General features: G+C 38.2%; 1 long non-coding RNA gene across 1 annotated transcript in view; it reads left to right on the forward strand.

The window, feature by feature from the left end:
* LOC113253023 (uncharacterized) overlaps window positions 1–11,817 on the forward strand; it is a 149,972-nt gene extending 138,155 nt beyond the window's left edge. The window contains exon 6 of the long non-coding RNA XR_006409167.3: window positions 8,329–11,817. This is a non-coding gene — a long non-coding RNA (uncharacterized LOC113253023). The remainder of the gene's footprint in view (window positions 1–8,328) is intronic.
* The last annotated feature ends 11,793 nt before the right edge of the window (window positions 11,818–23,610 follow it).

Raw genomic sequence — 23,610 nt, forward strand, 5'->3', positions numbered from 1 at the left:
CATTCTGACTGGTGTGAGGTGGTGTCTTGTTGTGGTTTTGATTTGTATTTCCCTGATGCCGAGTGATGTTGAGCCTTTTTTCATGTGTCTGTTAGCCATTTGTATGTCTGTTCATGTCTTCTGCGCATTTCTTAACTGGATTCTTTGTTTTTTTGGGTGTTGAGTTAGATAAGTTCTTTACAGATTTTGGATACCAGCCCTTTATCTGATATGTCATTTGTGAACATCTTCCACTCTGCCATTCCATAAGTTATCTTTTAGTTTTGTTGATTGTTTCCTTTGCAAAAGCTTTTTATCCTGATGAAGTCCCAATAGTTCATTTTTGCTTTTGTTTCCCCTACCTTTGGAGACATGTCTAGCAAAGAAGTTACTGCAGTCAGTGTTAAAGAGGTTGCTGCCTATTTTCCTCTAGGATTTTGATGGATTCGTGTCTCACATTTAGGTCTTTCATCCATTTTGAATTTATCTTTGTGTATGGTGTAAGACAGTGGTTAGTTTCATTCTTCTGCATGTGGCTGTCTAATTTTCCCAACACTATTTGTTGAAGAGACTGTATTTTTTCCATTGGGTAGTCTTTCCCGTGTTGTTGAAGATTAGCTGATCATAGAATTGAGGGTCCATTTCTGGTTCTCTATTCTGTTCCATTGAACTATGTGTCTGTTTTGTGCCAGTACCATACTGTCTTGATGATTACAGCTTTGTAATACAGATTGAAGTCCGGAATTGTGATGCCTCCTGCTTAAGTTTTCTTTTTCAACATTCCTTTGGCTATTCGGGGTCTTTTCTGGTTCCACACAAATTTTAGGATTATGTGTTCAAGCTCTGTGAAAAAAGTTGATGGTATTTTGATAGGGATTGCACTGAGTGTGTAGATTGCTCTAGGTAGCGTAGACATTTTAACAGTGTTTGTTTTTCCAATCCATGAGCGTGGAACGTTTTTGCATTTCTTTGTGTCCTCCTCAATTTCTTTAATGAGTATTCTATAGGTTTCAGAGTACAGATCTTTTACGTCTTCAGGTCAGTTTATTCCTAGGTATCTCACAGTTTTGGTGCAATTGTGAATGGGATTGATTCCTTGATTTCTCTTTCTGCTGCTTCATTGTTAGTGTATAGAAATGCATCTGATTTCTGTGTATTGATTTTATATCCTGCCACATTGCTGAATTCCTATATGAGTTCTAGCAATTTTTTGGTGGAATCTTTGGATTTTCTACATAGAGTATCATGTCATTTGCAAATAGTGAAAGTTTGACTTCTTTCTTGCTGACTTGGATGCATTTTATTTCTTTTTGTTGTCTGATTGCTGAGGCTAGGACTTCCAGTACTATGTTGAACAACAGTGGTGAGAATGGACACCCCTGTCGTGTTCCTGACCTTAGGGAAAAAGCTCTGTTTTTCCCCATTAAGGGTGATATTCACTGTGGGACTTTCATCTATGACCTTTATGATGTTGAGATATGTTACCTCTCTTCCTACATGGTGGAGGGTTTTATCAAGAAGGACGTTGTATTTTGTCAAATGCTTTTATTGTATCTATTGAGAGGATCATATTATTCTTATCCTTTCTTTTATTAATGTGGTGCATCACATTGATTGATTTGTGGATGTTGAACCACCCTTGCAGCCCAGGAATAAATCCCACTTGGTCATGGTGAATAATTCTTTTGATGTACTGTTGGCTCCTATTGGCTAGTATCTTGGTGAGAATTTTTGCATCCATGTTCAGCAGGGATATTGGTTTGTAATTCTCCTTTTCGGTGGGGTCTTTGTCTAATTATAGGATCAAGGCAATGTTGGCCTTATAGAAAAAGTTTGGAAGTTTTCCTTCCATTTTTATTTTTTGTAACAGTGTGAGAAGAATAGGTATTAATTCTTCTTTAAATGTTTGGTACAATTCCCTTGGAGAGCCATCTGTTCCTCTACTCTTGTTTTTTGGGAGATTTTTGATTACTGATTCAATTTCTTTGCTAGTTATGGGTCTTTTTATGTTTTCTATTTCATCCTGCTTCAGTTTTGGTAGTCCATATGTTTCTAGGAATGTATCCATTTCTTCCAGATTGCCCAATTTGTTGGCATATAATTGCTCATAATATTCACTTATAATTGTTTGTATTTCTTCAGTGCTGGTTGTGATCTCTCTTCTTTCATTCATGATTTTATTTATTTGGGTCCTTTCTCTTTTCTTTTTGATAAGTCTGGCTAGGGGTTTATCAATGTTATTAATTTTTCAAAGAACCAGCTCCTAGTTTCATTGATGTGTTCTATTGATTTTTTTTTTTTAATTTCTATATCATTGTTTTCTGCTCTAATCTTTATTATTTCTCCTTTCCTATTGGATTTGGGCTTTATTTGCTGTTCTTTTCCCAGTTCCTTCAGGTGTAAGGTAAGGTTGTGTATTTGAGACTTTTCCTGTTTCTTGAGGAAGGCCTGTATTTCTATATACTTCCTTCTTAGGACTGCCTTTGCTGCATCCCAAAGGTTTTTGAACTGTCATATTTTCATTTTCGTTTGCTTCCATGTATTTTTTAAAAAATTCTTTAATGTCCTGCTTGACCCTTTCATTCTTTAAAAGGATGTTCTTTAACCTATGGAGGTTAAACCTATGGAGGTTAAACCTATTTTTGGTCCTTGCAAATTTCTTCTTATGGTTGACTTCAAGTTTCATAGTATTGTTTTTGGAAATATGCATGGTAAGAGCTCAATCTTTTTGTACTGGTTGAGACCTGATTTGTGACCCAGTGTGTGATCTATTCTGGAGAATGTTCCATGTGCACTCAAGAAGAAAGTGTATTCTGTTGCTTTAGGATGGAATGCTCTGAATATATCTATGAAGTCCATGTGGTCCTGTGTTTCATTCAAAGCCCTTGTTTCCTTGTTTATCTTCTGTTTAGATGATCTGACCATTGCTGTGAGTGGAGAGTTAGAGTCGTCTGCTATTATTGTATTATTATCAATGAATTTCTTTAATTTTGTTATGAATCATTTTATATAATTGGCTGCTCCCAAGTTAGGTGCATAAATATTTACAATTGTTAGATCTTTGTTGGCTAAGCCTCTTTAATATGATAGTGTCCTTCTCCATCTCTTATTACAGTCTTTGGTATAAAATCTAGTTTGTCTGATATAAGGATGGCTACTCCAGCTTTCTTTTGATGTCCATTAGCATGATAAACCTTTCTCCACTCCCTCACTTTCAGTATGAGGTGTCGTTGGGTCTAAAATGAGTCTCTTGTAAGTAGCATATCGATGGGTCTTGGTTTTTTTAATCTATTCTGATACCCTATGTCTTTTGATAGGAGTATTTAGTCCATTTACATCCAGAGTATTATGGAAAGATATCAATGTAGTGCCATTGTATTACCTGTAAAATTGCTGTTGCTGTAGATTGTCTCTGTTCCTTTCTGGTCTTTGTTACTTTTGGGCTATCTCTCTGTTTAATGGATCTCCTTTAATATTTCTTGCAGGGATGGTCTAGTGTTCAAAAATTCCTTTAGTTTTTATTTGTTCTGGAAACTATCTCTCTTTCTGTTCTGAATGACAGACTTTCTGGATAAAGTATTCTTGGCATATTTTCCCCAATTTTACATTGAATATGTCACGCCCGTCCTTTCTGACATGCCAGGTCTCTGTGGACAGGTTGGCTGCCAGACTTACGTGTCTATCCTTGTAGGTTAAGGACCTCTTGTCCTGAGTGCTTTCAGGATTTTCTCTTTGTTTTTGTGACTTGAAAGCTTCACTATAATATGTTGAGGTGTTGATCTATTTTTGTTGATTTTGAGGGGGTTCTCTGTGCCTCCTGGATTTGAGTGCTTGTTTCCTTCCCCAGATTAGGGAAGTTCTTAACTATAATTTGTTCAAATAAACCTTCTGCCCTTTCTCCTGCTCCTCTTCTGGAACTCCTATAATACAGATATTATTTTGCTTTATAGAATTGCGGAGTTCCCTCAGTCTACCTTTGTGATCTAGTAGGTTGTTTTGCCCTCCTCTTTTCTGCTTCCTTATTTTCCATCACTTCATCTTTTATAGCACTGATTCACTCTTCTGCTTCACTCATACTCATTTTTATAGCCTCCACTTGGGGACTGTATCTCGGTTATAACATTTTTAATTTTGACTTGACTAGATTTTAGTTCTTTTCTCTCTGCAGCAAGGGATTTTCTAATGTCTTCTATACTTTTTTCAAGCCCAGCTAATATTCTTAAAATTGTTTTAAATTCTAGTTCAGACACTTTACTTGTATCTGCATTGATTAAATCTTCTGGCCATGATTTCTTCCTGTTCTTTCTTTTGGAGTAAATTCCTGCATCTTGTTATTTTGGAGGGGAAAAAGAAAGAAAGAAAGAAAGAAAGAAAGAAAGAAAGAAAGAAAGAAAGAAAGGAAGGAAGAAAGAAAGAAATAGAAAAAAGAAATAATAAGAAAAAAATAAAACTGAAAAAAAAAAGAAAAATAATATAAGATAAAATAAAATACATATAGGAAGCTAGATCCAAGGTGTGCTTTGGTCTGCTTGTTATGAAACTGTTAGAAAAAAGGTAGGAAGAAAGAAAAGGAAAAGAAGAGAAACAAAATTTAAAAATATATAAAGTACAATAAAAAATTAAAAATGTCTTTCTGTATCCAAAAACCAAAACAAAAGAAGAAAAAAAAAGACCCCCCCCAAAAAAAGACAAAAACAAACAAACAAAAACAAAAAGAAACAAGTAACAACAACAAAAAAGAACCCCAGAGGACACCTCATCCTGTTTCCCCTAAAGCGGCTTTGCAGCACTCTATAATAAGCCGACTTGTGGGTGAGGGCTTTGTGGTTGTCTCCTGGGGGAGGGACCTGCTGCCCTATTTCTCAGGTGGAATTGCCCTAGTGGAGATGCACCTGCAGGGGGGCAGTGGGGCAGGGCTTGGTGTAGCGGCTCTGCTCTCCACTGGGCACTGTTTAGCTCACTGGGGTGGATCAAGCTGTTGTGTGTGGAGAGAAAATGGTTTTGCCCTGTTCTCTCATCTCTGGAGTGGGAAATGCCTGCCACCACTTTTTAGTGAGCTCTCACAGACAGGAAGAAATGACCCCTCCTCTTCCCTGGTTTCCCTCGGCTACCCGTCTTCACCCTGTCTATGTCATAGCTGTCCACCTGCCAAATGGCGCAGCACTCCTGTGTTTTATCTCAGACACAGCTGTGTTTCAAAACCCCCACACTTCAGGGACCCCTGAGGAACAGACCCACGCTGATCCTCTAGAGGAGGGTTTCCCTGCATTGTGGCTGGTGCTGGCTTGTCGCAGAAGGCAATGGCTCCAACACACTGCGCTTCAGAGTTTATGGTAAATCGCAACACACAGCCGCTGCCACCGGGGTCTGTCTCTGTTCCTAGACTGGTGGGCGGGACTGTTGGACGGCGCCCTCAGGGTCCTTTGTCTGCAAGGAGGCTGTAACACCTCTTCCAAATGCACTCAAACTCTCAAGCTGTGGCCAGTACCAGGGTGTCGCAGAAGGCAGCGGCACAAATGCGCAGTGATTCAGAATTTACGGTAAATCATAGCCCTCAGCGGCTTCCCAGGAAGCCGGGGTTTGCAGCTCTCAGCCAACCTTCGTGCCTCTGCTGGTGGATGGGACCTCTCAACGGCACCCACAGTGTCCTTTGCCCATGCACTCCAAGCAGGGGATGCACTCGAAGCAAGGGAACCCTTCTCCCTATGTGACCCTAGGGATCCTCAGGCTGCCGGCTGCTGGGGCTAGGCTCTGCCCCCCCACTGGGGCACCACTCAGTTCCCCGGGCAAGAACCTGGCTGTGGCGCCAACACCATACCTCAGAATCTGCTCTACATTGCCTGCAGAAAACTGGTGGTAATGCAACTTCTCCCCCACCCCCAGCCCCACATGCGTCGCCCCATCACTGATTTTGAGCAATAGTTTTCTTGGGCAGTCTTCTGCTTGTTTTCATTCTTCTCTCTCTCTTTCCACGCTTTCTCTCTCCTCCTCTCTTGGTATTCCCCCTTCAGTCAGGGCTCCGTTCCCTGGGGAGCGTCCACTGGCTCATAGATGTGCAACTTCGTCTGGGAGACTTCGGATCAGTTTTGTGGGGGTTCAGAAATGATCTGATCTTTATCTAGCTGTGTTCCAGTGAGGAGACTCCATCTTACCTGGAGTTTTCTTCATTGTACTTGTCTGTTGAAGCAAAAATTATAGTATCATCTGATGTGGTTTGCAATATATACATACAGGAAATATTTAAGACACTTTTAAATGGTGGAGGGTATAAGGATGTGAACAGAAATAAGTTTTCTAAATTTACTCATACTGGTAAAATGTCAGTGCTGATAATACTGTGAGGAAATAGCTGGCAAGCATGTGAGGTACTGAATCTCTCATTATTGCTGATGGAAATGTAAAATCGTGCAGCCACTTGGGAAAATAGTTTAGTGGTTTCTTGTAAAACTATACATATACTTATCAAATGACCCCATAACTCCACTCCTGGGTATTTACCTCAAAGAAATTAAAACTTAGACTGCATACCCAAATGTTCATTGTTCCTTTATTTGTAACAGGCGAAAAACTGGAAACAATCTAGATATCCTTTGATAAGCACGTGGTATGATGAGCCCTGGGTGTTGTAATGAGCTAATGAATCATTGAACATTATATCAAAAACTAAGGAAATACTATACCTTGGCTAATTGAATTTTTTAAAAAAATGGTTAAATAAGCCATGGTTGCCATGGTACATCCACACCAAGGAATATTACTCAATACTAAAGAGGAGTAAACTTGAATGTATGCAGCAACTTAGATCTCAAGGGCATTATGGTAAATGAAAAAAAATCCAACCTTAAAAAAATCACATACTATATGATTATATTTATATAGCATTCTCAAAATGACAAAATTATAGAGGTGGAGAACAAAGTAGTGGTTTCTAGGGTTTAAGGATAGAAAAATAAGGAAGTGGGAGTGACCGTGAAATGGTAAAATGAGGGAGAACTTTGTGGTGATGAAATAGTTATGTGTTTTGATTGTGGTGGTTATACAAACTGTCACAAGGGATAAAATTGCATATAGTTACATTCACATTATACTAGTGTCCGTTTCCTGGGTTTGATGTTGTGTGACAACTATGCACGGGATGCACGGGACTCCCTGGAATACCTGCAACTTCTTAAGAACCTGAAATTATTTTAAAATAAAAAATTAGAAAATAAATTTAAAAAAGAAAACAAAATAAGTAAAAATGTCATGATGTTCTGTTGGAAGATCATATATTCTATTTGGGGCATAAAATGAGTAGTTAAAACCAAAATAACACTATGTCTAGTCACTTTCTTTCTTTCCACTAACGCTATATTATATGCTGCACGTGGCGGCGCTGATGAGAATACAAGAGAGAATAAACGGAGTCCTTGTCCCAGTTAATGGAAATTGGAGGAGGTGACACAGAGAAGTAAATAAGCAGGTAGAATGCCAAGTAAGAGCCTCAGGATAACTATGAAATACCATGTCTATCTTAAAATCTTTCTTACAAACACCTCAATTCATTAAACAAACAAACAAAACCCCCCATATCCCTCAGTGTTAACAGCAACTCTAAATCCTTCTCTTCCTTTAATTAAGTTAACCCCTACTGAGTTATTTTTATGTGCCGGGTGGCATACTCAATATCTCACACATACTACCTCATTCAGTTTTTGCACATCTGTAGGGGAAGTACTATTATTGAGGTACAGAAGAGGAAAGAAATTCTCTGAGTGGTTGCAGTCACCCAGTTGGGGGTGTTTCAGAATCAGGATTTGAAACCAGGTGGTCTTACTCCTGAAAGCATGTTCTTACTCGCTGTCGTAAATTTCATGGTGTGTTGGGGGTAGCATTCCTTATCTCATCTGTTTGTGAGGGCACACGGCTTTGCATCTCACTTGGTCACCTCACACTTTACATTTTGCGATAGTTAACAAGGATGCATTTATAAACCACTCTCTCTAACTAGAGTGTGCTGCACGTGCCATCTGCTGAAGTCCCTTTCGTCTACTCTATTAAAGGAGAACGTTTAGTCAGTTGATGCAGCTATGTAATTGCTTTTCAGTGTCACTTTAAAGAGTTAGGCTTACTGTAGGGGAGGAACGTGGCAACAGAGTACCCCATTGTCATGAATCACAATCAGAATTAGACTGTGCTGGATACCAATGGATATCTCTCAATTTAAGGCAGTGCCGTCTACAATTCCCATCTGTGGCTTATATTCCAAACTGAGAAAGCAAAGTGTACTGATCCTATTCCATGTTGTACAATATCAAACATGACTGAGCCCTTCTTTCTGCTCTTACCAATTTATTTTTCTCCCAACAGAGTCATTATGAAGAACAGGTTTGCATACTTGGGCTGCAGAAGAAGAATACTGGACTATTTCCGCTGGATTCATTATCTCCCTACAGAAATTCGGGGCTTCTAATCTTGTTCTTATATTAGTCTATATTCCTTTTCTAGTCTTCTTTCCCAAATTTCCTCTCTTGAGTGGGAGAGAAGAATGGATGTTAGACAAGAAGGGAGTCAGAGTGAGAAGAACGGACTATCTTACAAGCAGAGGTACAGAGGTCAAACAAAAGGAGGAGATAAGCTCGGGGAGAGGGAAGACACATCTTTGAGAGATACTGACCGTGGTGCTGCAACATCAATCTGCAGTAAGTCAAATGGAGTAAAGACATTGAGATCCATGAAGAATCTCACTTCTTTCTTAAAAGGAAAATGGGAAACAAGAGCTCCTTGGAGAGGCATCATAGCCAGGAGGACAGGAACAATGACCAATGCTGCTCCTTTTATCTGCTTGTCAGTTTCACTCAGGCTTACAATGACTGCATAACTAATTTTGACTTCAAGAAAACTCTATGCATTCCTGAAGCTGGGCAAGGGAAACACCCACAAGTACTCTTCAAAAGTGAAATAATAGAAGCAAAGAAGAAAGAAAAGATGGAAAGGAAAGAAAGAGGAACAAGCCAATCGTTCATTAGAATATCTGTCTTCTACTATTAAAATATTGGTAAGTCAAGAAAATAATTTTATTGTCCTTAGAAATTTGAAAACAGAGGAAAGTCCGTGTCATGTTATGAATCAAGAATGAGAATACTTTATTGTGCATTATCAATTTTCAGGAAAAAAATCTGGAGTATACCAAACACAAATAAGCTAGTTTTGTTTACTTTTGGAGGGAGTAATACTCACATTTAATTTATTCATCTTAAAAATCAGTCATTGAGACATTAACCAACTATGAAATAAAAAAAATAAAAACTTAATTTCCTTTTGCTTTTAAATTAATTGTAGTAACCCACAGTGCCGCGACGCTGCGGCCATTGATTCAGGAGAAGGACGAGGAACAAACAGGTTAGCTTGCGAAAGAGAGCGTGGGTGCAGGGGACGACCGGCTGGCACACCACCGCCAAGACTGTGCTATCGCCCCAACAGCTGCAACCCCGCGTATTTATCGGCAATAAACAATCAAAGACAGTCAAGGGAGTGATCCGTATTACATCCTAGTGAATAGTAGTACATCATGGGGGAGGTCAGGGGATCAGATGATGGAACGTTCAGCAAGTGGAGCCTATTCTTAAACATGTTTCTATGGACCCTGCGGGCTATTGTCAAGAGCAATCAAGTTTCGGCAGTGTTCTGCCTTGAGCGAGTTGGGCGTTCCCAACTGTTGGACAAGCCGGGCTTCCCCGCTGCTCAGCAGACCGGGCGTTCCCGGCTGCTTGGCTCTGACATTTACGCTAAAGCCCACAAGCTCACAAACATGTTTTCCTATTATATCCTTAGCATAAGTTCTCGGCCAGGGGCTGCTGCACCACAGTGGTTAAGTGTATGAGTTCTAGTTCTACAGAGCTGAGTCTGTTATGTGACCTATGTGAGCTATGTGACCAATGGCCAGTTACTTCCCTTCCCTGTGCCTATACTTTTCATCTATAAATTGGGAATAATGACAGTACCTACGTCAAAGGACTTTTGTGAGGATTAAATCACTACAGTGAATTTAGCAGAGCAACTAAATATTGTAAACCCTCAACATGTGTTGGCATTATTATTACTATTTTAAAGGAAATAGAGAAAGTTATATTATAGTCATCATAAATAAGGTCAACAGCCAAACCACCATAATGTAAAATAATTTAAAATCATAAAATTATTCTAAAAAACCAAAATAATGAAAACTGTTTCAACAAGACCAAAAATATTCTTTCTTTCTTTCTTTTTTTTTAAAGATTTATTTATTTTAGAGGAAGAGAGAGAGAGAGAGCATTTGTGAGCCTGAGTGGGGGGAGAGGCAGAGAGGGAGAGAAACATCGTAAGCAGACTCTGAGCTAAACTCGGAGCCTGTCAACGGGCTCCATCTCAGGACCCTGAGATCATGACCTGAGCTGAAACCATGAGTCAGACACTTAATCGATTGAGTCACCCAGGAGCCCCAATATTATTTATTTCTAAATGTGAAAATCTCAGGACCTCAAGGATTTAATGAAATCCTGATAAAGCCAAGCAGTGGACTTGGTTGCCCTCCATCATTGACCAAATGAAATGCTTCCCGAAATTTGCCAGAAAAAAAAATGAATCTGAGCCTGGCTTCATACTAAGCAAGCTAAGTTAACTTAGAAATAAGTTTATAGAAAACAAATTCAATAATTGATAGATTCAATAATTTATAAGGCAACATGCCAGATCTTTGCTGGGATTTCCTTAATTTCCCACAGCTGAAGTTTTTGGAGAAGGGTTCTCAGAAAAGAAGACAAATTTGGTCAAACTGTGCATAAAGAATATATTTCAGTTTTGTTTGAGTTTTTTATTGTTATTTCAGATTCAGTCTAGTCCTACAGCTTGCTCATGCCTATAGTATATAGTCTAAGTTGTAATAACAGCAGACATGTGCTTCCTGTCTACATCAGTTAAGATTCAACCAGAGAAGCAGAACCATTAGAAGATACATACAGAGAAAGTTATTGCAGTAAATTAGCTAACGAGACTAGTCTAGACAATACCAATGCCTACTGGGCTAGTCACTTAGAGGAGCAGACTGGGATTCTTGCACATAGGCTGAAGCTATTGTCCCCAGGCAGAATTTCTTCTCTCAGGAAAACCTCAGCCCTGCTTTTAAAGCCTTTCAACTGATTGGATCAGGTCCAGCCAGATTATCTAGAATAATCTCCCTTACTTAAAGTCAATTAACTATAGACTTTAATTATAGCTTCAGAATGCCTCCACACCAATACCTAGATTTGTATTTGAATACCTGGAGTCTGAAGCCTAGTCAAGTTGGCATACCAAAAACACCACCACATTGGGGTGCCTGGGTGGCTCAGTTGGTTAAGTGTCCACCTTGATTTTGACTCAGGTCATGATCTCAGGGTCGTGAGATTGAGCCCTGCGTCATACTCCACATGGCATGGAGGCTGCTTAAGATTCTCTCTTTCTCCCTCTCCCTTGGCCCCTCCCCCTCTCAGAAAACAGTTAAACAAACAAACAAACAAACACCACTACATCTATATGCATCTCCTTAACCCATACTTACAGTCCAAATAAAGCCAATAACAAAGTCATACCTCCACCTAACAGGATACAACTATTTTACTTAAAAATGAAAATATATTTAACTCTTTTTTTTTTTTCCTCAGAAGTGGATGCAAAGTCCTTGGGTGATATTCAATCTTATCTCGACATCTTATAACTTACTGTTATATAAAGTTAACTAATAATAATACATCTCATGTTGGATGATGAGTTAATAAGAGAAAGAAGAAACAAATATCTATTCAAACTTATTAAAAATAAAATAAGAAATACTTATAACTATTACAGTCCTTCTTTCTGTAACTGGTCTGATGATTATGGTTAGTATTTATAACTACTTTTTTCCACTATCCATTCCATATTCCCTGTGCCCTCAGTAAGCATCTGTTAGTTGTGGTTCTTTGTCTGGTGGGGTGACCTAAACTTTCATGTCTAAAGTTTTGGGCCATTAGCAGACGTGCCTGAAATGGGTTGTAGTTTTTCGTTTAATCACAGTACATGGGAGTACTAAGAGATACCCTAAGGGATCTCCTGTATTCAAGATGTCCCCTTCCTTACCTCCAGGTAACAATCCAATTTCTCCCTTCCTGAGCAGAATCAATAAGCCCAACCAATAGTGTAACCCCTTCCTTGCCTATCGAGGGAGAATCATGAGGAGCCCAAAGTAGATAGTTAACAGTACCAACATTCACTATAATGTAATTATTACTGTGTCTTCTGATTAAAATATTTCTCTTTGGAACTAATATCTCTAGACCATCAGAGCTTATAGTTGAGGGGACAAGGAAGCAAAAATTTTGCTGGTAGATCACTAGGGATAGTAATGAGTGGAGTTACTCCCATTTCTATCCCTTAATTTCTGGACTCATGACTCTGGGTATGGGAGAAACGACACCATATATCGGACACTGATTCAGGGCACACACATCCTCCTGGAGAACCTTTCCCCAGCCTTGCAAGATACTGCCATCCAGCTGGCACTATAACTGAATCTTCACAATGCCATTCCATCATTCCATCAGGTCAGTTGTTTCAAGATGGTGGAGACCACATCAGGGCTAGTGAATTCAATGAGCATGAGCCCATTGCCACATTTAACTGTTGTGAAGTAAGTTGCTTGACCAAAATCAATGCTGCGTGGAATGCCGTGATAGTGGATAAGACATTCTATAAGTCCACAGATGATAGTTTTGGTATTGTATGCAGAGAAGGTAAATCTATGTCCAAGGGTAAGTGTCTATTTCAGTAAGAACAAAGCATATTCCATGATGGAAGCAGTCCACTGTAATCAACCTGCTATCAGGCAAGTGGTTGATCATCTTGGGGAATGGTTGGTTCTGTATTGAGGATACAGCATTGGCGTCTGCTGCAGGCAGAATGGGCACTCAACACTTGAGGTAGCCAGGCTGATCCTGGTGAATGGAAATCCATGTTGGTGAGCCCATGCATAATCTCTATTCCTGCCACCATAGTCACTTTGTTTATGAGGCCACTGGGCAGTAATAGGAATGGCTGGAGAAAAAAGGAAAGTGGTATCCATGCAGTGGTCCATCCTCTATGCTTGATTATTAAAATCTTTCTCTGCTAAGGTCATCCTTTGGTGAGTATTCACATGAGATGCAAATATCTTCACCTATTTCTCCCATTCATAGAGGTCCATCTACATGACTCTTCCCTAGACCTCCTTGTTACTTTTTTCAATTATGTTCCTTCCAAGTCCTGCTGGCCTCAGCCCGTTTACCATATAGATTCTTACCTCTAACCATTTTCCCTTCCAAAGACAATGAACAGCCAGGTGAACTGTTGCAATTCTGCTCACTGAGTTGTTTTCCCCTTAACAGTGTCTTTCAGGAATGTACCTGAAAAGTTGTGAAGCTGCACCATCATATTGGCCAAGAGTAAATAAGGCTCAATGTGTTTGGTCTATGTGAATGGATTAGAAAAGATTGACTCAAATTAATATGAACAATGCCCTACAACTACATTTACTGCCTATATCTTATGCAGAAGTCGTCATTAGCCCTTTTCAAACGACAGTTTGCTGGCCTCTCCCTCCTTCTGTATTTTCTCTCATGATCATAGGCACCAAAACTCCATTTGGTTATCAAATCCAGAAACTCAGGGATAATCTTTAAGCTTGCCCTCTCCTTTAACCATCTCGTCCTGCAAACTCCACCCCATGTTCCTCATTTGAACAATTACCATTTTATACCCTAAATTTGTCCCCAAATACTTCTGCTGTCTGTTACCACAGCTTCCATTTAGTTTATTATCTCACTGTATTTTCCCCCAGAATTATTGTAACGTCCTTCTAATTGGTGTTGCAGTTTCGTTTTGCTTTTAGCTAATTTATCATTCAATGGCTGTCACGTGTTCTTAAATTATATATATCAATCACTGTGTTACTCCCTATTTTAACTCCTTCAGTGAATTCCTATATTAAAAACAAAACAAAAACAAGTTTCTTGGAATAACATACAAATCTGAACTCATTTGAAGACTTACTTTCAGAGTTTACATGAAGAAATGAAAAACAAAACTAAAACAAAATGGCTCAATTACAAATAGTTGTTTTTCTCACTTTAAAAGAATTCAGCCTTTATGGCTTCCTTGAGTCTCATATTCCAGTGTTCTTTCTTTTTTCTAAACTTGTACTCTCTTTATATCAGTCTACATTAGGACCCTGGTGCATAGGGCCTTTCATGTTTCCCTACATTTAAATGTGCTATTTCTACCCCACGGGATAGCTTTTCTTTCATGTCCTAAGGTGATACCCAAATTATTCTTCAGTCCCAGATGGATTATCCGTTTCATCATAAGTTATAAAGTTCTTCCCCAATCCCTCTAAGCAGATTTTATCACGTCTTCCTGTAGAGAATAATGGGTTTGATTTTATCATTGTGCTTTGCCTTTTTCATTATTTCATATTTCATGGCTATTGCTACTTCAGCAAAGTGAAGTTGTTTTTTTATTATGATATCCTCAAAACCAAACATAGTGCCTGACTTAAATGTGCTCCATAAATGTTTAGTGAGTGAGTGAATGACTGAATGACTGAATGACTCAATGAATGAAGTCAGATAGAATGACAGTAAATCCGTAGTTCAAGCAGCTGTTAATAGGGTCGCAGCCTTGGTAAACGAAGACTATAAATATATCTGTTTTTCTTTTCCAAAAACAAATTGGAACAAAGTAGCATAATAATTGCAGGGGAGCTGAGATATAAAGCAGAGTGTCAAGTTAGTGGCTGCTTCTAAACAGCTCAACTTCCTGGTCTAATCATGTGATTATTTTTATTTTTCCATTTTTAACTATGTTATCGTTTTAGATGTGGTATCTGATATGGGTGATGGATATGCGGAGTCTGAAGCATAATCATAAAATGAATATTTGTGAGCCCACCACACAACATTAGAACTACAACCCCATCAAAGAGGTTTTCTAAATACATTTTTTACACTTGGGAAACATAAAGCTATTCTGGGATATGCATGGTATTGCATTTCCGCCCACACTTTAAAGGTAGATGTACCCATGTCACTTATTTTGACCATTAAAGTAAAAGTGAAGTATGATTCTTCATGGTTCTTTTTACCCACATGATGCTCAGAGAAACACCTGTTTGTTGAGATGGATCCTCTTGTCAGCCCAGGTCCACAAATGACTACTATAAGTAAATACCCCTTGCTGACCCCATTTGTACATGTAAGGAGAGTAACAAATAAATTCTCATTTAAATCATGAAACTGGGGATATTTTTGTTACTACAGTTTAACTGAACCTATCCTGAGTAATTTGTAATATGTAGACATAATGAAGATTTTTTTTTTAATCTATGTGATATTGAAAACACCCCATCCATGTTGTTAAAAATTCTGCTAAACTATTATTTCGATAGTCTTCTGTTGATGTGGTGTTATTCTTCACAGGTTCCCTAATTGTGGGATAATGAGATGTTTTCATGTTTTGGTAATTTATGTCACTCTCCAACAAACCCCCTTAAACTTAAATCTATGCATCTCCATTTATTTGAGATAAAGGAACAGAAGTAGAACAGGTCAAAGCTAAGAACTGTCAAAACCTTTGACACAGTTTGCTATTTTTTTCCAGAAAAAAAATTGATAAATTTATAATTTCACCGTGAGTGCCTGAGCGTACATATAATGTCTTGCTTGAAACATAAATTTGAATTACTAGTAATAGTAAATATCTTTTCCATATACATGGTGGCTTTATTTTTATAAATTTGATAATTCACACACTTAACCTATTTTTCCTTTGGACTTATAAGACTAATAGATTAAGTATATTAAGCATTTTCTGTTGTAATTTTGAAAAATATTTTTCCCAGCCAATATTTGTTTTTAACTTGACTCATAGTATTATTTTTAATAAACAGAAATTTAAATTTTCATGTGGCTAAATCCAACAATCTTATACTTCATGACTTCTATTATTTTATTTTCATTATTTTTTTGACGCTTAGAAATCTTTCCTCATCTTGAGGTACCAAAAAGTCCTCCCATATTTTCACTCAATATCTTGAGGTTTCATTTTTATGTTCACCTTTTTGACATATCAAAATGTATCTAGTTTTCAGAAGTGAAGTAAAAGTATTTTCCCCCCAAGAAGTTAACTAATATTTACTTACACAAAAACTATAGTGTTACATATTATATATTTCAGTATATCCTGGTTATATGTGAATATATGTGTGTGCATATAATAAATATATATGTATTCACACACCCACACACACATATATTTTAAATGATAAACGTTATAGATATTTCCTGGTTAACCCTGTTTATCCTTTAAACACCCTTTAAGCAGTCTTTCTATGAGTCTCATGTTTTATTGCAATAGATGGAATGTCCAAAAATGTTAAAAAGTAGCAATGTCAGACATCATATTCCGATACCTGATTTTAAAAAAAAATTCACTTTTTAACCAAATAGTTTTGAGGGCCAGGTGGTGTTTTGAAGACCTGTGTTTGAGAGTGTAGCGGATGTACCAGGCAGAGTATTGTGATTTGGGAATAAAGTAGTGAACAGGACAGACAAGCTTCCTCTTCTGTAAAGCATAATTTCTACTTAGGGAAAGACAGTCAACAAGTAGACAAAGAAAGTGACAGAATAATTTTGGACAGTGATTGGAGGTGTGAAGAAATAAAATAAGACTAGCACCATGAGATATAGCATGACCGAGGAGCAGTACTGTTGTTTCGTGGTCAGGAAAGGGTTTCCCGAAAAGGCAGCATCTTAGAGGGGACAAGAAAAAATGCTGGCCAGTAATGACCAGGAAGAACAGGCATGAAAGAGTAGTCAATTCAGAAACCTCAAGGCTCATGGTATCAGAAAAGCAAGGGGACGATTGCTGTCTGTATTTTAATGGACAAGGGATGGGGAGAGGGGAGCAATAGTAGGAGAGGTGGGAAGTTTGGCTGAAATAGGCTTGTGTAAGCTTCGCAGGACGAGAAAAGAATTTCTAACTTCGGTTGGAGCAGAAGTGAAGTTATTTGTTGTGGTTTGCGTTTTTTAAAAAAATAATGAGTCTGGCCGTTGTATGAAAAATGGATAAAGAAGGATAAGAGGGAAGCAAGGAGGTCACTTATCCATCTGTTAGAATGCCTTGGTGAAAGAGGATGGTACTTTGGACAAGCAAACTAGCAACAGGCATGGAAGACAGATGGGATTCTGGGCAGATTTGGAAAGTAGAACTGCCACAAAGTACCAATTGTTTTGCTGTTGGGGTTAGAGAAAAAGAAAAATCAAGGACAGTTGCTATGGGTTGACTCCTAGATAAATAAAGGAATAGCATACTGAGATGGGGAAGGTTTGGGAAAGAATAGGTCTGGTGCAGTGGAGTGCAGCTGGGAAGAGTTTGGGCTCTTTTGAGGTTAAGACATCTATTTGATATCCTAGAATAGTACGGAGTACACACTTGAGTATAGAAGTCTGGACTTCAGGGGAAAATTTAGAACTGGAGGAAGAAATACTTTTACTGCCTCTTTTGTTTTACCAGTAAGAATAAGGGTAGTTATTAAGTTACTATATTTTCAGAAAAAATAGTTTTGGGTCATTTTGTATTTTTTTGACTATACTGCTGAATATGAACATAAAATTATTTCTATATTTCTCATCTGTAGAATTTTCTTGAGAAAATGATTATGCTGGTTTAATTATAAGTACAAAATGAAAGCACAAGCACAAAGCCATATGTCAAGTAACAACAGAAAATTAAGGAAGTCAATCAAAATATGTGAAAGAGCTAAATTTCTTAAGTAAAATACAGCATTATTCAAATTAATGAACTAACTTATGACCTTCACTACTAATAATATATTGAATGTAAAATGTTCACCCAAGATTCTTTAGTACTTAAAAAAGTGTTTTTAATTTTTATGAACATTTTCTAAGAAACTGTCCTCTCTTTTATTAAATAAACAATTATCCTCTCTTTTATTAAATAACTGTAGCAAAAAAGTATTAACCCTTAATGAGGCCACATTTTATCATCTTTTAAAAAATACTCAATAACTTAGCTGTTAAAATATATTATTCTATTGTTAATTTTAAAAGTGAGATATTTCAAACACATGTAAGTATAGACGATATATAATAGATACTTAGGTGTCTACTATCTATTGTTAATTTTAAAAGTGAGATATTTCAAACACATGTAAGTATAGACGATATATAATAGATACTTAGGTATCTACTACCTGGGTTGAAAAATGTGTTAACATACTTGTCTCAGATCTTTTTCACCCTAGGAAATAAAAATTTACAGGTACAATTTGTTTATATTTATATATAATGCATGATAGGTATATTTTTTTAAAAATATGATTATTTAATTATCCCAGTACAATGTATGTCTGCCACAGGCCAAGTTTCTATATATTTATGCACCTGCTTCAGTACTTCCTCCTTCTCCCATTAGTCAATTTGTCTACTCCCTTAACAATATCATGCTCTTTAAAATGCTAAAGCATTACATTAACTCTAGGGCAAGTATTCCTTCATTTTTTTCGTCTTCAAAATAATCTTGTTTGTAGTTGGCCTTTAATAGCTACATATGGACTTGAGAATCAGCTTTGTTTCCATAATGAACTGTGTTGCATTTTGATTTAAGTTAAAATCTTTAAAGAATAATTTGAGAAAATTGCCACTTTTTTTTTTTTTGGTGGCAATACACTTCTCATTCAGTAATAAAATATATCTCTCCATTTATTCTGTGTTTTTACATATCTTTAAAGATCTTTCACATTTCTGTTGAATTTCCTAGGGAGTTTTATATCTGTTCTTATTGTGATATGTGGTTTATTATTGTATTTATTACATTTTTACCTGTTTTTTTACCTGTTTATTATCGTATTTATTACATTTTTACCTGTTATTTACTTCTTTTAGAGAGAGAAAGAGAGAGTGGGGGGAGGGGCACAGGGAAAGTAAGAAAGACATGCAAGCAGACTCCATGCTGAGCCCAACACAGGGCTCCATCTCATGACCCTGAGATGATGACCTGAGCCGAGAGCAAGAGTTGAATGCTTAACCAACTGCACCACCCAGGTGCCCCTCATTTTTACCTGTTTGACTTTGTACATCGGCATTGGGTCCAGTAACGTTGCTGAACTCTCTTAGGTTAATAGTTCATCTGCAAAGTCACTTGGATTTTTTATGTCCACAATCATAGGATCTCTAAATAATGAAGGTGTTGCCTCTCTCCTTCCAGACCTTATCTAATCTGCTCTATATTCTTGCCTTATGCATTGGCTACAACTTATAAAGAGCAAATGACAGGGCTTGGAATGAGCTTTCTAATAGGGAGGCTAAAAAGAGACAAGGAAAGGTGTGAGGACAAAACTTTAGACAATGCTTATTTTAGGGAGCCCAAGGAGAAGCCAGAGAAGGAGGTCAAAAATGCTCAGAGCAGAAAAGACATCTGGACATGATAGTATCCCCGAACTAGAGGAAGATTTTCAAGAAGAAAGCCGCCATAGGCAGTATCAAAAGTTGCAAAGGATCCATCCTTCCTGAGAAAAGTCCACTGGATTTGTGGTCCTTCCTGATCATTGAGAAACTGGCTTCAGAGGAATGGCTGGGGTGAATGAAGTTAGCTTCCAAGAGGTGAAGTACTAAAAACAGTGACGAGTTAAAGCTGGGGAAAAGCTATTGTTTCAAACTGTTCAGGGGAAAAAAAAGAAATGAAATGAAGCAGTACCTTAAGGGGTTATATGGTTGGAGAGAAATTTTCTGGCTTTAAAAATAGTGAAGATAGAATTTATTGTAGGCAGAAAGGAAAAGCTGTCGGTGATAGAATGATCGAAGAGCAGGATCAGGTTCCAAAAGAAGATGAAGATGGAATGAAAATATAAGACAGGCAGTTAAGGCTGAAAAAATGAAGGAAACTTCTTTCCGAAATGCAATTATGAGAGCAGAAAGGGGGAGCAAAAATGAAGAAACGATAAGAGGAATTGAAGACACACATTTGAAAGGCTCAAGAATGATTGCTGGGGTTCAGGTGAGTAACTGAAAGAACTGTTTGCAAGACCATTCTCTAACTTAACTCCATGGTCTCCTGCTCAAAAGAGGCTACCGCAAAAGGCCAGGCACGAAACGAAAGCTCAGTTCCATTAGCCTCTCTCTAGGACCTTGTGATCACAAGATGACACTGGTGGGTTTGGCAACAAAGGCCCAGCAAATTCTAGAGCAAGATTTACGAGACCCACTGTCTGAAGTGGCAAGGAACAAACACACTGGAAATGTATTTTCCATATAAAGGCATTCAAGCTCAGCCATCTTCATATGGGGCTGGAAGGCAACGAGAACAGCAGGAACAGACTAACACCGCCACCAACAGATCTTTGACCTGGATTTAATCAGTAAGCAACCGACTGCAGCCACTCTTTCGGAGGGGAAGGTGACTGTGGCTCAACCTTGGAGACGTAGCGGCAGCGTTCACAGCTTCAGCTTCACGTGCCTACCTGTAGCTTTATATGGAATTCCCTGCTTCCTGTCTCCCTCGTTCTCACCAACCAAAGACTGGACGAACAGGAGCCAGCACGATGAGTCAAATTAGGGCTTGTTTTGGGGTTCTCAGGGCCAGGCTACCTGTGGGGGAAGGATGGGGTTTTGTTAGAAGGGTGCAGTGGGTTTAAACAAGATTCTTCCGGGCCAGCATGCAGGTCCAAAGACAAACCAATACCGGGCTGTCCATTTTAAGGAGTCGGGCAGGGCGGAACAACAGTACAGAACTCAGGAAGGGAGGTATTCCACAAGGAGTTCCCAGCATTGCTGGAACCTAGCTCAGGCATTTCAGAGGACATCTATCAACTTTAAGCATCTTTCTGGCGGAGCCGTTAAGAGAAGATACCTTTTGCCAGCAGCTCAGATCAAGGTCATTTCTGGGTTAGGAAGGCCCCAGGGGCTTGGCAGCAGGAGGTGCTGGGTAGCAGATGGGGCTCAGGTATAACCACCTGAGGGATTCCTAAACGTGGTAGAGAAGAAATATGAGGACCGTAGACCACAGAAGGGAACAGGAACAGATGGAGAGGAGTGCTGTTATGTTTCCTGTTCAACGCTAGGAAGCTGTGCCCTCGGAAAATAGGTACATTTCAACAGGGATTCGAAAATGCAAGTTTAGAAGGTGGACTTGAATCCAGGATTTGTTACAGTAGGAGGAAATAGGTATCCGTTAATTAATGGGGGAAGTTGAACTAATCGTGTCCAGGGGCAGGTGTGGTATTAGAAGACTATTTTGTTTCTGAAAATCTAGCTTATTAGCTAATTTGCAATTTGGAAAGTGAGGGAATAATTCTTTTCTTCTTTTTTTTATTATATTAAGAAATGGGTTAGCTTACATCATTGTGGTTAATAATTATTATTGAACAATCCAGGGAAGTCATTTCATTTGAATTTCCAAATTTACTAAATATTGGCATTAAATCACTGCTTTTATCTGTAGAGTCACTCTGTATGGCCCAAACAATTATAAGGTGTGCCACCTGACTATTTCAGTTTTCAGTGTAGACAGGTGGTTGAAGATACCGACTTTGGAATCAGCCAGATTTGGTTTGAATACTAGCTCTGGAAAGTATTAGTTGTGTGATTTTGAGCTAGTGAGTCACTTAACTTCTTGGAACTCTAACTTCCTCTTTGGTCAAACGATTGGCTTCTAACAGTCACTGCTAAAATAATGTTAAATGAGACAATGTATATAAAGTGGTTGAAACACTGTAGATATTCAAGTCAAACATAAAGAATGTCAAAGATTAGACCATCTAGGCTACATTGGTTAATTGGTCATATGCTTACTATATGTTCTGAATTGTTCTCATTTTGGAACTCATTCAAACTGGAATTGAATTGAAATCTTGGTGTCATAAATTAGGCAATATATCCTAGGCTCTAAAGAAGCTTCAGAAGATCGCACAGCTCATCATCTCTTGCCATTATGATGTAGTAAACAGAAGTATTATGGTGAGGTGTTGTGTTAGAGATAGCAGTACTCACCAACACTCCATCTGCTTCTTGGCAATCTTGCAATGAGTCAGGCCCATATTAGCAACCCTGGCAAATGTCCCGTGGTCAGAACTGATTTCTGCATTAGAGTATGGAAAAGCAGTTTGCAAAGTTCTATTTGTCTCTTTCCTTATCACAGTGACCGGGGACATTCTAGAGAGCTTCAGATCAACTTGGGTGCCTCAGCGACAATGTGGCATGAGCTTCCTTGCAGACTCATGGTGCATACATTGGCAAGACTAAGAAAGATCCTCTGTGGTGTGAAGCCACTGAGATTTTGAGGGTGACTTGTTTGTGCAGCACACCTGGCCTACCAAATTAATCATCTCAAAATACAGTGTGCACACAGAATATTTTATTTACCTGCTTATCTCATGCATTGTATATATATTATAATAGATTATAGTATAATAAATTATACACAAATATGCTGTATGTAGCTATATATTATATAAATAGATATTTTATATATCTATTTTGTATGTATGCAAATTTATCATATACTTCTGTATAATTATATGACTATACAAATTAATTTTTAATATATATAAATTATTATAAATATAGATACAAGATGTATGTGTGTGTGTATGTGTATAATGAGTGAGATAAGAAGTTATATAAAATAATTTGGAGGGCCTTTATTTTTAGACTATAAATTTTTTAGTGTATCTTTGCATACAAAACATTTTCAAAATTTATTCATTCAAAAACATTTATTGAGAACCTACTATTGTCTGATAAAGGACATATCTTATCCATAGATAGGAGCATAAAAATCAAAGCTGTGATGGAGCTTATATTTTGAGAGAGGACACAGACAATAAATGTAATTTTAAAGCAAATTATATACTAGTTAGCACATCATTGAAAATTACATTGAATTCTGAAAATTGCTAGGAAGAAGCCTGAGGATGGGTAAGGGTAATAGTGCATGCTGGGGGATGGATGGGTGTCTTGTTGTTTTAAACGGGGTGGACAAGACAGGATCACTATGATGACGACACTTAAGGAAAGCCTAGAAGGAGGAGAAGGAGGTGAAGAAGAAGCAAAAAGAGACTTTGGGGGAGGATGCTGCACCAGTTCAGACAAGAGAGGATAGTGGATCTGACAAGGGGTTGGTAATGGAGGCCGTAGGAAGCAGCTGGATTCCGGAAATAAGCTGAAGGTAGAAATGGCATATAAGATCAAGAAACTGAAAAAGATCACCCAGGGAGTGGAATTAGATAGACAGGAGACGTTTAAGGACAGAGTCCAGGCACTTCTCTGTGAAGATGTACAGGAAAGGAGTGGCCACAAAGGAGGCTAACAAGGAGGGGCTGGTAGGTAGGAGGAAAGTGCAAGCGGGTGATGAGCTTGAAGCCAAGTGAAGAAAGTATTTCCAGGAAAGGAGTGGTTTACTATGTCAAATTCTTTGGAGAAGTCAAATAAAATGGTATTAAAAATCAACCTTTGAATTTAACGTCATGAGAGAATTGGTGGACATGACAAAACCAGTTTTAGGGGTAGGAAGCACCTAGAGGCAGTAAGGACACAGACAGTTCTCTGT

The sequence above is a fragment of the Ursus arctos genome, unplaced genomic scaffold (genome assembly GCF_023065955.2).
Source record: "Ursus arctos isolate Adak ecotype North America unplaced genomic scaffold, UrsArc2.0 scaffold_6, whole genome shotgun sequence".
Lineage (NCBI taxonomy): Eukaryota > Metazoa > Chordata > Mammalia > Carnivora > Ursidae > Ursus > Ursus arctos.